Genomic DNA, 15,574 nt, shown 5'->3' with positions numbered 1-15,574 from the left:
CACACACACACACACACACACACACACACACACACACACACACACAGTTATCTTCAGACCTCCCTGTGCACCAGTATGTCCCTGTCTCCCTGCAAAAAAACACACAAGCTGATCACCATAGCAACACGTTATATATCTCCTAGCAATATTTACCAGAGAGACAAAGATGGAGAGAGAGAGATGGAAAGAGGGAGAGAGAGGGAGAGAGAGAGGAAGAGAGAGGGAGAGAGATGTGGAAAGAGGGAGAGAGGGTGAGATATAGATGGAAAGAGAGAGAGAATGAGAGAGAGAGAGCGAGAGAGAGCGAGACGGAGAGAGAGAAGGAGAGAGGGAGAGAGAGAGAGAGTGGGAGAAGGAGGGAGAGAGAGCGAGCGAGAGAGAGAGAGAGAGAGCGAGAGAGAGAGAGGGAGAGAGAGAGAGAGAGAGAGAGAGGAGGCTAAACCAAGTGGTCATTTCAGCACTGTGTGAAAGTTGTCAGGCTGCAGTGTGTTGTCACCAGCAGGTGGCGCCAACAACTGAGAACAAAGCAGAGAGAAGAGCTTTGAGATACAAGCAGCTAGAGAGGAAGTGAGGCAGGCAAAGAGGCGACAGGTAGCCTAGTGATTAGAGCGTTGGTTAACCAAAAGGTTACTGGATCAAATCCCTGAAAAATCTGTCGTTCTGAACAAGACCGCCAACCCACTGTTCCCCGGTAGGCAGTTAACCCACTGTTCCCCGGTAGGCAGTTAACCCACTGTTTCCCGGTAGGCAGTTAACCCACTGTTTCCCGGTAGGCAGTTAACCCACTGTTTCCCGGTAGGCAGTTAACCCACTGTTTCCCGGTAGGCAGTTAACCCACTGTTCCCCGGTAGGCAGTTAACCCACTGTTCCCCTGAACAAGGCAGTTAACCCACTGTTCCCCGGTTAACCCACTGTTTCCCGGTAGGCAGTTAACCCACTGTTCCCCGGTAGGCAGTTAACCCACTGTTCCCCGGTTAACCCACTGTTCCCCGGTAGGCAGTTAACCCACTGTTCCCCGGTAGGCAGTTAACCCACTGTTTCCCAGTAGGCAGTTAACCCACTGTTCCCCGGTAGGCAGTTAACCCACTGTTCCCCGGTAGGCAGTTAACCCACTGTTCCCCGGTAGGCAGTTAACCCACTGTTCCCCGGTAGGCAGTTAACCCACTGTTTCCCGGTAGGCAGTTAACCCACTGTTCCCCGGTAGGCAGTTAACCCACTGTTTCCCGGTAGGCAGCCAACCCACTGTTCCCCGGTTAACCCACTGTTTCCCGGTAGGCAGTTAACCCACTGTTCCCCGGTAGGCAGCCAACCCACTGTTCCCCGGTTAACCCACTGTTTCCCGGTAGGCAGTTAACCCACTGTTCCCCGGTAGGCAGTTAACCCACTGTTCCCCGGTAGGCAGTTAACCCACTGTTCCCCGGTAGGCAGTTAACCCACTGTTCCCCGGTAGGCAGTTAACCCACTGTTCCCCGGTAGGCAGTTAACCCACTGTTCCCCGGTAGGCAGTTAACCCACTGTTTCCCGGTAGGCAGCCAACCCACTGTTCCCCGGTTAACCCACTGTTTCCCGGTAGGCTGTTAACCCACTGTTCCCCGGTAGGCAGTTAACCCACTGTTTCCCGGTAGGCAGTTAACCCACTGTTTCCCGGTAGGCAGTTAACCCACTGTTTCCCGGTAGGCAGTTAACCCACTGTTTCCCGGTAGGCAGTTAACCCACTGTTTCCCGGTAGGCAGTTAACCCACTGTTCCCCGGTAGGCAGTTAACCCACTGTTCCCCTGAACAAGGCAGTTAACCCACTGTTCCCCGGTTAACCCACTGTTTCCCGGTAGGCAGTTAACCCACTGTTCCCCGGTAGGCAGTTAACCCACTGTTTCCCGGTTAACCCACTGTTCCCCGGTAGGCAGTTAACCCACTGTTCCCCGGTAGGCAGTTAACCCACTGTTTCCCAGTAGGCAGTTAACCCACTGTTCCCCGGTAGGCAGTTAACCCACTGTTCCCCGGTAGGCAGTTAACCCACTGTTCATAGACCAGTTAACCCACTGTTTCCCGGTAGGCAGTTAACCCACTGTTCCCCGGTAGGCAGTTAACCCACTGTTCCCCGGTAGGCAGTTAACCCACTGTTCCCCGGTAGGCAGTTAACCCACTGTTCACCTGAACAAGGCAGTCAACCCACTGTTCCCCGGTAGGCAGTTAACCCACTGTTCCCCTGAACAAGGCAGTTAACCCACTGTTCCCCGGTAGGCAGTTAACCCACTGTTTCCCGGTAGGCAGTTAACCCACTGTTCTCCGGTAGGCAGTTAACCCACTGTTTCCCGGTAGGCAGTTAACCCACTGTTCTCCGGTAGGCAGTTAACCCACTGTTCCCCGGTAGGCAGTTAACCCACTGTTCCCCGGTAGGCAGTTAACCCACTGTTCCCCGGTAGGCAGTTAACCCACTGTTTCCCGGTAGGCAGTTAACCCACTATTCCCCGATAGGCAGTTAACCCACTGTTCCCCAGTAGGCAGTTAACCCACTATTCCCCGATAGGCAGTTAACCCACTATTCCCCGATAGGCAGTTAACCCACTATTCCCCGATAGGCAGTTAACCCACTATTCCCCGATAGGCAGTTAACCCACTGTTCCCCGGTAGGCAGTTAACCCACTGTTCCCCAGTAGACAGTTAACCCACTGTTCCCCAGTAGGCAGTTAACCCACTATTCCCCAGTAGGCAGTTAACCCACTGTTCCCCAGTAGGCCGTCACTGCAAATAAGAATTTGTTCTTAACTGACTTGTTAAATAAAGGTTAAAAATATAAAAAGGCAGGTAGAGAGACAGACAGGTAGAGAGACAGACAGGTAGAGAGACAGACATGTAGAGAGACAGACAGGTAGAGAGACAGTTAGAGAGAGGCAGGCAGGTAGACAGACAGGTAGAGAGGCAGGCAGGTAGAGAGACAGGCAGGTAGAGAGACAGGCAGGTAGAGGCATGTCACCCATTGAGCAGTTAGAGAGACAGGCAGGTAGAGAGACAGGCAGGTAGAGAGACAGGCAGGTAGAGGCATGTCACCTATTGAGCAGTTAGAGAGACAGGCAGGTAGAGAGACAGGCAGGTAGAGAGACAGGCAGGTAGAGACATGTCACCCATTGAGCAGTTAGAGAGACAGGCAGGTAGAGAGACAGGCAGGTAGAGGCATGTCACCTATTGAGCAGTTAGAGAGACAGGCAGGTAGAGAGACAGGCAGGTAGAGAGACAGGCAGGTAGAGAGACAGGCAGGTAGAGGCATGTCACCTATTGAGCATGTTTGGGATGCTCTGGATCAACGTGTACAACAGCGTGTTCCAGTTCCCACCAATATTCAGCAACTTCACACAGCCAATGAAGAGGAGTGGGACAACATTCCACAATCAACAGCCTGATGAACTGTGAAGGAGATGTTGTGTTGGGTTGCATGAGGCAAATGGTGGTCATATAATGTATATATGTAATGTATCTATGTAATGCATCTATATAATGTATTTATATAATGTATCTATGTAATGTATCTGTATCTATATAATGTATCTATGTAATGTATCTGTATCTATATAATGTATCTATGTAATGTATCTATATAATGTATCTATGTAATGTATCACACCAGATACGGACTGGTTTTCTGAGCCACAACCCTACCCTACCTACCTATTAAGGTATCTGTGACCAGTCACGTGAAACCCATAGATTAGGACCTAATGAATCGATAGAAATGGACTGATTTCCTGATATAAACTGAAACTAAAATCTTTTAACTTGTTGCATGTTTAATTTGTTCAGTGCATCAACAGTTGAAGTCGTAAGTTTACAGACACCTCAGCCAAATACATTTAAACTCTGTTTTTCACAATTCCTGACATTTAATCCTAGTCAGAATTCCCTGTCGTAGGTCAGTTAGGATCAACACTTTATTATTTGCAAATAAATTCATAAAAAAATCCTACAATGTGATTTTCTGGATTTTTTTTCTCATTTTGTCTGTCATAGTTGAAGTGTACCTATGATGAAAATTACAGGCCTCTCTCATCTTTTTAAGTGGGAGAACTTGCACAATTGGTGGCTGACTAAATACTTTTTTGCCCCACTGTATATACAGTGCCTTGCGAAAGTATTCGGCCAATTTTTCAGTTTTTGATTTGTTAAAAAAGTTTGAAATATCCAATAAATGTCGTTCCACTTCATGATTGTGTCCCACTTGTTGTTGATTCTTCACAAAAAAATACAGTTTTATATCTTTATGTTTGAAGCCTGAAATGTGGCAAAAGGTCGCAAAGTTCAAGGGGGCCGAATACTTTCGCAAGGCACTGTACATATATATATAAATATATATATATATATAGAGAGAGAGAGTGTAAATACAACCCATATTTATGCTTATTTATTTTATCTTGTGTCCTTTAACCATTTGTACATTGTTAAAATACTGTATATATATATATATATATATATATATATATATAATATGACATTTGTAATGTCTTTATTGTTTTGAAACTTCTGTATGTGTAATGTTTACTGTTAATTTTATTGTTTATTTCACTTTTATATATTATCTACCTCACTTGCTTTGGCAATGTTAACACATGTTTCCCATGCCAATAAAGCCCTAGAATTGAATTGAATTGAGAGAGAGAGAGAGAGAGACAGAGAGAGAGCAGTGTGTGTATTTGTCTGTCTGAAGGGGTAACTCAGGTGTGTGTGTGTGTGTTGACGTCATCTCCCAGAGTGTCACTAACAGGTGTGTGTTCTGTCTTCATCCTGTCAGCTCTCCTCAACTTCATCATCATCCTCACAGTTCGCTGTGTCCTCAACTTCATCATCATCATCCTCACAGTCCGCTGTGTCTGTCCTTCTGATGCAGCCCAACCCTGTATCACACACACGCACGCACGCACGCACGCAGGCAGGCACACACACACAGGTATATATATATATATAGTCCTACTCCAAAGTGCTCGGTACAAACCACTCAAGTTCTCACAGAGGAGAGTTTTTACAACCCCCCCCCCCCCCCTCCCCCCCTCCCTCCCTCCCTCCCTCCCACCCCCCCCCCCCTCCCCCCCTCCCTCCCTCCCTCCCTCCCACCCCCCCCCCCCTCCCCCCTCCCCCCCTCCCCCCTCCCTCCCTCCCTCTTCTTCTTCTCCACCGCAGGTCAAATGAAATCACAAGCATAGCTGGCATCTAAACTCACACCCAGTGACACACACAGAGTGACACACACACAGGGAGTGTTAAATTACACAGTAGGAGAATCCCTCTGAGTCACTCCAACTAATCTGGCCTGAAGGAGGAGCTCAGGAGACCTCTCTCTCTCTCTCTCTCTCTCTCTCTCTCTCTCTCTACTGTCTCTCTCTCTCTCTCTTTCTCTCTCCCTCTCTCCCCCCTCTCTCTCACTCTCTCTACTGTTTCTCTCTCTCTCTACTGTCTCTCTCTCTCTCTCTACTGTCTCCCCCTCTTTCTTTCTCTCTACTGTCTCTCTCTCTCTTTCTACTGTCTCTCTCTCTCTCTCTACTGTCTCTCTCTCTACTCTCTCTCTCTCTCTCTACTGTCTCTACTGTCTCTCTCTCTCTCTACTGTCTCTCTCTCTACTGTCTCTCTCTCTCTCAATTTAATTCAATTCAATTCTAGGGCTTTATTGGCATGGGAAACATGTGTTAACATTGCCAAAGCAAGTGAGGTAGATAATGTACAAAAGTGAAATAAACAATAAAAATTGATGGAACACTGTGGTATTTCACCCAGTAGATATGGGAGTTTATCAAAATTGGATTTGTTTTGGAATTCTTTGTGGATCTGTGTAATCTGAGGGAAATATGTCTCTCTAATATGGTCATACATTGGGCAGGATGTTAGGAAGTGCAGCTCAGTTTCCACCTCATTTTGTGGGCAGTGTTGCACATAGCCTGTCTTCTCTTGAGAGCCATGTCTGCCTACGGCGGCCTTTCTCAATAGCAAGGCTATGCTCACTGAGTCTGTACATAGTCAAAGCTTTCCTTAATTTTGGGTCAGTCACAGTGGTCAGGTATTCTGCCACTGTGTACTCTCTGTTTAGGGCTAAATAGCATTCTAGTTTGCTCTGTTTTTTTGTTAATTCTTTCCAATGTGTCAAGTAATTATGTTTTTGTTTTCTCATGATTTGGTTGGTTCTAATTGTGCTGCTGTCCTGATGCTCTGTGGGGTCTGTTTGTGTTTGTGAACAGAGCCCCAGGACCAGCTTGCTTAGGGGACTCTTCTCCAGGTTCATCTCTCTGTAGGTGATGGCTTTGTTATGGAAGGTTTGGGAATCGCTTCCTTTTAGGTGGTTGTAGAATTTAACGGCTCTTTTCTGGATTTTGATAATTAGCGGGTATCAGCCTAATTCTGCTCTGCATGCATTATTTGGTGTTTTACGTTGTACACAGAGGATATTTTTGCAGAATTCTGCGTGCAGAGTCTCAATTTGGTGTTTGTCCCATTTTGTGAAGTCTTGGTTGGTGAGCGGACCCCAGACCTCACAACCATAAAGGGCAATGGGCTCGTTGACTGATTCAAGTATTTTTAGCCAGATCCTAATTGGTATGTTGAATTTTATGTTTCTTTTGATGGCGTAGAATGCCCTTCTTGCCTTGACTCTCAGATCGTTCACAGCTTTGTGGAAGTTACCTGTGGCGCTGATGTTTAGGCCAAGGTATGTATAGTTTTTTGTGTGCTCTAGGGCAACAGTGTCTAGATGGAATTTGTATTTGTGGTCCTGGCGACTGGACCTTTTTTGGAACACCATTATTTTGGTCTTACTGAGATTTACTGTCAGGGCCCAGGTCTGACAGAATCTGTGCAGAATATCTAGGTGCTGCTATAGGCCCTCCTTGGTTGGTGACAGAAGCACCAGATCATCAGCAAATAGTAGACATTTGACTTCAGATTCTAGTAGGGTGAGGCCGGGTGCTGCAGGCTTTTCTAGTGCCCGCGCCAATTCGTTGATAAAAATGTTGAAGAGGGTGGGGCTTAAGCTGCATCCCTGTCTCACCCCACAGCCCTGTGGGAAGACATTTGTGTGTTTTTTGCCAATTTAAACCACATGTTTGTTGTTTGTATCCATGGTTTTTATAATGTTGTATGTTTTACCCCCAACACCACTTTCCATCAGTTTGTATAGCAGACCCTCATGCCAAATTGAGTCGAAGGCTTTTTTGAAATCAACAAAGCATGAGAAGACTTTGCCTTTGTTTTGGTTTGTTTGGTTGTCAATTAGGGTGTGCAGGGTGAATACATGGTCTGTTGTACGGTAATTTGGTAAAAAGACAATTTGACATTTGCTCAGTACATTGTTTTCTCTCTCTCTCTCTCTCTCTCTCTCTCTCTCTCTCTCTCTCTCTCTCTCTCAATTTAATTTTAATTTATGGGAAACATATGTTAACATTGCCAAAGCAGCTGAAATATATAATTAGCTAAAGTGAAATAAACAATAAGATATTAACAGTAAATATTACAATCACAGAAGTTCCTAAAGAATAAAGACATTACAAATGTCATATTATGTCTATATACAGTGTTGTTGTGTTGTACAAATAGTTAAAGTACAAAAGGGAGAAATAAATAAACATACAGTTGAAGTCGGAAGTTTACAGACACTTAGGTTGAGGTCATTAAAACTAGTTTACAGACACTTAGGTTGAGGTCATTAAAACTAGTTTACAGACACTTAGGTTGAGGTCATTAAAACTAGTTTACAGACACTTAGGTTGAGGTCATTAAAACTAGTTTACAGACACTTAGGTTGAGGTCATTAAAACTAGTTTACAGACACTTAGGTTGAGGTCATTAAAACTAGTTTACAGACACTTAGGTTGAGGTCATTAAAACTAGTTTACAGACACTTAGGTTGAGGTCATTAAAACTAGTTTACAGACACTTAGGTTGAGGTCATTAAAACTAGTTTACAGACACTTAGGTTGAGGTCATTAAAACTAGTTTACAGACACTTAGGTTGGAGTCATTAAAACTAGTTTACAGACACTTAGGTTGAGGTCATTAAAACTAGTTTACAGACACTTAGGTTGAGGTCATTAAAACTAGTTTACAGACACTTAGGTTGAGGTCATTAAAACTAGTTTACAGACACTTAGGTTGAGGTCATTAAAACTAGTTTACAGACACTTAGGTTGAGGTCATTAAAACTAGTTTACAGACACTTAGGTTGAGGTCATTAAAACTAGTTTACAGACACTTAGGTTGAGGTCATTAAAACTAGTTTACAGACACTTAGGTTGAGGTCATTAAAATTAGTTTACAGACACTTGGGTTGAGGTCATTAAACTAGTTTACAGACACTTAGGTTGAGGTCATTAAAACTAGTTTACAGACACTTAGGTTGAGGTCATTAAAACTAGTTTACAGACACTTAGGTTGAGGTCATTAAAACTAGTTTACAGACACTTAGGTTGAGGTCATTAAAACTAGTTTACAGACACTTAGGTTGAGGTCATTAAAACTAGTTTACAGACACTTAGGTTGAGGTCATTAAAACTAGTTTACAGACACTTAGGTTGAGGTCATTAAAACTAGTTTACAGACACTTAGGTTGAGGTCATTAAAACTAGTTTACAGGCACTTAGGTTGAGGTCATTAAAACTAGTTTACAGACACTTAGGTTGAGGTCATTAAAACTAGTTTACAGACACTTAGGTTGAGGTCATTAAAACTAGTTTACAGACACTTAGGTTGAGGTCATTAAAACTAGTTTACAGGCACTTAGGTTGAGGTCATTAAAACTAGTTTACAGACACTTAGGTTGAGGTCATTAAAACTAGTTTACAGACACTTAGGTTGAGGTCATTGAAACTAGTTTTTTTAAACCACTCCACTCCACAAATTTCTTGTTAACAAACTATAGTTTTGGCAAGTCGGTTAGGACATCTACTTTGAGCATGAAACAAGCCATTTTTCCAACAATTGTTTACAGACAGATTATTTCACTTAGTACGCAAGTATAAACACTTGTAATTACCTGTATCACAATTCCAGTGACATGAGAGATAATGGAATGTGCAGCGTGGCACCGCTAGGTCAATCACCTAATAACACACCTCAACACATACAGTTGATGTCAGAAGTTTACATTCACTAAGTTGACTGTGCCTTTAAACAGCTAGGAAAATTCCAGAAAATGATGTCATGTCTTTAGAAGCTTCTGATAGGCTAATTGACATCATTTGAGTCAATTGGAGGTGTACCTGTGAATGTATTTAAAGGCCGACCTTCAAACTCAGTGTCTCTTTGCTTGACATCATGAAAATCAAAAGAAATCAGCCAAGACCTCAAAAAAGAAAATTGTAGATCTCCACAAGTCTGGTTCATCCTTGGGAGCAATTTCCCAAACGCCTGAAGGTACCACGTTCATCTGTACAAACAATAGTACGCAAGTATAAACACCATGGGACCCATGGGACCACGCAGCCGTCATACCGCTCAGGAAGGAGTCATGTTCTGTCTCCTAGAGATGAACGTACTTTGGTGTGAAAAGTGCAAATCAATCCCAGAACAACAGCAAAGGACCTTGTGAAGATGCTGGAGGAAACAGGTACAAAACTATCTATATCCACAATAAAACGAGTCCTATATCGACATAACCTGAAAGGCCGCTCAGCAAGGAAGAAGCCTCTGCTCTAAAACCACAATAAAAAAGCCAGACTACGGTTTGCAACTGCACATGGGGACAAAGATTGTACTTTTTGGAGAAATGTCCTCTGGTCTGATTAAGGAAAAAGGGGGAGGCTTGCAAGCCGAAGAACACCATCCCAACCGTGAAGCATGGAGGTGGCAGCATCATGTTGTGGGGATCCTTTGCTGCAGGAGGGACTGGTTCCCTTCACAAAATAGATGGCGTCATGAGAGAGGAAAATGATGTGGATATATTGAAGCAACATCTCAAGACAGTCAGGAAGTTAAAGCTTGGTCACAAATTGGACTTCCAAATGGACAATGACCCCAAGCACACTTCCACATTTGTGGCAAAATGGCTTAAGGACAACAAAGTCAAGGTGTTGGAGTGGCCATCACAAAGCCCTGAACTCAATCCCATAGAATATTTGTGGGCAGAACTGAAAAAGCGTGTGCGAGCAAGGAGGCCTACAAACCTGACTCAGTTACACCAGCTCTGTCAGGAGGAATGGGACAAAATTCACCCAACTTATTGTGGGAAGCTTGTGGAAGGCTACCCAAAACGTTTGACTCGAGTTAAACAATTTAAAGGCAATGCTACCAAATACTAATTGAGTGTATGTAAACTTCTGACCCACTGGGAATGTGCTGAAATAAATCATTCTCTCTACTATTATTCTGACATTTAACATTCTTAAAATAAAGTGGATCCTAACTGACCCGAGACAGGAAACTTTTACTAGGATTAAATGTCAGGAATTGTGAAAATATTGAGGTTAAATATTTTTGGCTAATGTGCATGTAATCTTCTGACTTCAACTGTACATAATCTATCTATGTAATGTATCCTATAATGTATCCTTATAATATATGTATATGTATTATATGTATTGTATCTATGTAATGTACAGTGGGGCAAAAATGTATTTAGTCAGCCACCAATGTGCAAATTCTACCACTTAAAAAGATGAGAGATGCCTGTAATTTTCATCATAGGTACACTTCAACGATGACAGACAAAATGAGAAAAAAAAAATCCAGAAAATCACATTGTAGGATTTTTAATTAATTTATTTGCAAATTATGGTGGAAAATAAGTGTTGTAATTCTAATTGTTTGTTACTCACTAAACAGAGAACATCCCTGGTCGTCCCTACTGCCTCTGATCTGGAGGACTCACTAAACAGAGAACATCCCTGGTCGTCCCTACTGCCTCTGATCTGGAGGACTCACTAAACAGAGAACATCCCTGGTCGTCCCTACTGCCTCTGATCTGGAGGACTCACTAAACAGAGAACATCCCTGGTCGTCCCTACTGCCTCTGATCTGGAGGACTCACTAAACAGAGAACATCCCTGGTCATCCCTACTGCCTCTGATCTGGAGGACTCACTAAACAGAGAACATCCCTGGTCATCCCTACTGCCTCTGATCTGGAGGACTCACTAAACAGAGAACATCCCTGGTCATCCCTACTGCCTCTGATCTGGAGGACTCACCAAACAGAGAACATCCCTGGTCGTCCCTACTGCCTCTGATCTGGAGGACTCACTAAACAGAGAACATCCCTGGTCATCCCTACTGCCTCTGATCTGGAGGACTCACTAAACAGAGAACATCCCTGGTCATCCCTACTGCCTCTGATCTGGAGGACTCACTAAACAGAGAACATCCCTGGTCATCCCTACTGCCTCTGATCTGGAGGACTCACTAAACAGAGAACATCCCTGGTCATCCCTACTGCCTCTGATCTGGAGGACTCACTAAACAGAGAACATCCCTGGTCATCCCTACTGCCTCTTATCTGGAGGACTCACTAAACAGAGAACATCCCTGGTCATCCCTACTGCCTCTGATCTGGAGGACTCACTAAACAGAGAACATCCCTGGTCATCCCTACTGCATCTGATCTGGAGGACTCACTAAACAGAGAACATCCCTGGTCATCTACTGCCTCTGATCTGGAGGACTCACTAAACAGAGAACATCCCTGGTCATCCCTACTGCCTCTGATCTGGAGGACTCACTAAACAGAGAACATCCCTGGTCATCCCTACTGCCTCTGATCTGGAGGACTCACTAAACAGAGAACATCCCTGGTCATCCCTACTGCCTCTAATCTGGAGGACTCACTAAACAGAGAACATCCCTGGTCATCCCTACTGCCTCTGATCTGGAGGACTCACTAAACAGAGAACATCCCTGGTCATCCCTACTGCCTCTGATCTGGAGGACTCACTAAACAGAGAACATCCCTGGTCCTCCCTACTGCCTCTGATCTGGTGGACTCACTAAACAGAGAACATCCCTGGTCGTCCCTACTGCCTCTTATCTGGTGGACTCACTAAACAGAGAACATCCCTGGTCGTCCCTACTGCCTCTGATCTGGAGGACTCACTAAACAGAGAACATCCCTGGTCGTCCCTACTGCCTCTGATCTGGAGGACTCACTAAACAGAGAACATCCCTGGTCCTCCCTACTGCCTCTGACCTGGAGGACTCACTAAACAGAGAACATCCCTGGTCGTCCCTACTGCCTCTGATCTGGAGGACTCACTAAACAGAGAACATCCCTGGTCGTCCCTACTGCCTCTGATCTGGAGGACTCACTAAACAGAGAACATCCCTGGTCGTCCCTACTGCCTCTGATCTGGAGGACTCACTAAACAGAGAACATCCCTGGTCATCCCTACTGCCTCTGATCTGGAGGACTCACTAAACAGAGAACATCCCTGGTCATCCCTACTGCCTCTGATCTGGAGGACTCACTAAACAGAGAACATCCCTGGTCATCCCTACTGCCTCTGATCTGGAGGACTCACCAAACAGAGAACATCCCTGGTCGTCCCTACTGCCTCTGATCTGGAGGACTCACTAAACAGAGAACATCCCTGGTCATCCCTACTGCCTCTGATCTGGAGGACTCACTAAACAGAGAACATCCCTGGTCATCCCTACTGCCTCTGATCTGGAGGACTCACTAAACAGAGAACATCCCTGGTCATCCCTACTGCCTCTGATCTGGAGGACTCACTAAACAGAGAACATCCCTGGTCATCCCTACTGCCTCTGATCTGGAGGACTCACTAAACAGAGAACATCCCTGGTCATCCCTACTGCCTCTTATCTGGAGGACTCACTAAACAGAGAACATCCCTGGTCATCCCTACTGCCTCTGATCTGGAGGACTCACTAAACAGAGAACATCCCTGGTCATCCCTACTGCCTATGATCTGGAGGACTCACTAAACAGATAACATCCCTGGTCATCCCTACTGCATCTGATCTGGAGGACTCACTAAACAGAGAACATCCCTGGTCATCTACTGCCTCTGATCTGGAGGACTCACTAAACAGAGAACATCCCTGGTCATCCCTACTGCCTCTGATCTGGAGGACTCACTAAACAGAGAACATCCCTGGTCATCCCTACTGCCTCTGATCTGGAGGACTCACTAAACAGAGAACATCCCTGGTCATCCCTACTGCCTCTAATCTGGAGGACTCACTAAACAGAGAACATCCCTGGTCATCCCTACTGCCTCTGATCTGGAGGACTCACTAAACAGAGAACATCCCTGGTCCTCCCTACTGCCTCTGATCTGGTGGACTCACTAAACAGAGAACATCCCTGGTCGTCCCTACTGCCTCTTATCTGGTGGACTCACTAAACAGAGAACATCCCTGGTCGTCCCTACTGCCTCTTATCTGGAGGACTCACTAAACAGAGAACATCCCTGGTCGTCCCTACTGCCTCTGATCTGGAGGACTCACTAAACAGAGAACATCCCTGGTCATCCCTACTGCATCTGATCTGGAGGACTCACTAAACAGAGAACATCCCTGGTCATCCCTACTGCCTCTGATCTGGAGGACTCACTAAACAGAGAACATCCCTGGTCGTCCCTACTGCCTCTGATCTGGAGGACTCACTAAACAGAGAACATCCCTGGTCATCCCTACTGCCTCTTATCTGGAGGACTCACTAAACAGAGAACATCCCTGGTCGTCCCTACTGCCTCTTATCTGGAGGACTCACTAAACAGAGAACATCCCTGGTCATCCCTACTGCATCTGATCTGGAGGACTCACTAAACAGAGAACATCCCTGGTCATCCCTACTGCCTCTGATCTGGAGGACTCACTAAACAGAGAACATCCCTGGTCGTCCCTACTGCCTCTTATCTGGAGGACTCACTAAACAGAGAACATCCCTGGTCATCCCTACTGCATCTGATCTGGAGGACTCACTAAACAGAGAACATCCCTGGTCATCCCTACTGCATCTGATCTGGAGGACTCACTAAACAGAGAACATCCCTGGTCATCTACTGCCTCTGATCTGGAGGACTCACTAAACAGAGAACATCCCTGGTCATCCCTACTGCCTCTGATCTGGAGGACTCACTAAACAGAGAACATCCCTGGTCATCCCTACTGCCTCTGATCTGGAGGACTCACTAAACAGAGAACATCCCTGGTCATCCCTACTGCCTCTAATCTGGAGGACTCACTAAACAGAGAACATCCCTGGTCATCCCTACTGCCTCTGATCTGGAGGACTCACTAAACAGAGAACATCCCTGGTCCTCCCTACTGCCTCTGATCTGGTGGACTCACTAAACAGAGAACATCCCTGGTCGTCCCTACTGCCTCTTATCTGGTGGACTCACTAAACAGAGAACATCCCTGGTCGTCCCTACTGCCTCTTATCTGGAGGACTCACTAAACAGAGAACATCCCTGGTCGTCCCTACTGCCTCTGATCTGGAGGACTCACTAAACAGAGAACATCCCTGGTCATCCCTACTGCATCTGATCTGGAGGACTCACTAAACAGAGAACATCCCTGGTCATCCCTACTGCCTCTGATCTGGAGGACTCACTAAACAGAGAACATCCCTGGTCGTCCCTACTGCCTCTGATCTGGAGGACTCACTAAACAGAGAACATCCCTGGTCATCCCTACTGCCTCTTATCTGGAGGACTCACTAAACAGAGAACATCCCTGGTCGTCCCTACTGCCTCTTATCTGGAGGACTCACTAAACAGAGAACATCCCTGGTCATCCCTACTGCATCTGATCTGGAGGACTCACTAAACAGAGAACATCCCTGGTCATCCCTACTGCCTCTGATCTGGAGGACTCACTAAACAGAGAACATCCCTGGTCGTCCCTACTGCCTCTTATCTGGAGGACTCACTAAACAGAGAACATCCCTGGTCATCCCTACTGCATCTGATCTGGAGGACTCACTAAACAGAGAACATCCCTGGTCATCCCTACTGCCTCTGATCTGGAGGACTCACTAAACAGAGAACATCCCTGGTCATCCCTACTGCCTCTGATCTGGAGGACTCACTAAACAGAGAACATCCCTGGTCATCCCTACTGCCTCTGATCTGGTGGTCCCACTAAACAGAGAACATCCCTGGTCGTCCCTACTGCCTCTGATCTGGAGGACTCACTAAACACACACGTGTCATTTGTAAATGTCTGAGTGTTGGTGTGTTCCCCTGGCTAGCCGTAATATAAATAACAAGAAAACCGTGCCGTCTGGTTTGCTCAATATAAAGAATGTGAAATGATTTATACTTTTACTTTTGAAGTATATTTAGAACCAAATACTTTTAGACTTTTACTCAAGTAGAATTTTACTGGGTGTCTTTCATTTCTACTTGAGTCATTTTCTGTTTACTTTTACTGAAGACATTGGGGTACTTTTTCCACCACGTCCGTGATATTGAACTGCTTTGTTTACTGGTGGTGTGGAGCAGAAACCTGTTGATAGAAAATTAGTTTCATATATGTTATATAATTATAAATACGACATCAAAAGGTTGAACTCGGATTCCCTCCCTCCCTCCCTCCGTCCGTCCCTCCCTCCGTCCCTCCCTCCGTCCGTCCCTCCCTCCGTCCGT

Source organism: Oncorhynchus clarkii, unplaced genomic scaffold (genome assembly GCF_045791955.1).
Source record: "Oncorhynchus clarkii lewisi isolate Uvic-CL-2024 unplaced genomic scaffold, UVic_Ocla_1.0 unplaced_contig_468_pilon_pilon, whole genome shotgun sequence".
NCBI classification, from domain to species: domain Eukaryota; kingdom Metazoa; phylum Chordata; class Actinopteri; order Salmoniformes; family Salmonidae; genus Oncorhynchus; species Oncorhynchus clarkii.
The sequence above is the reverse complement of the archived record's forward strand: the minus strand, read 5'-3'. Positions refer to the sequence as shown.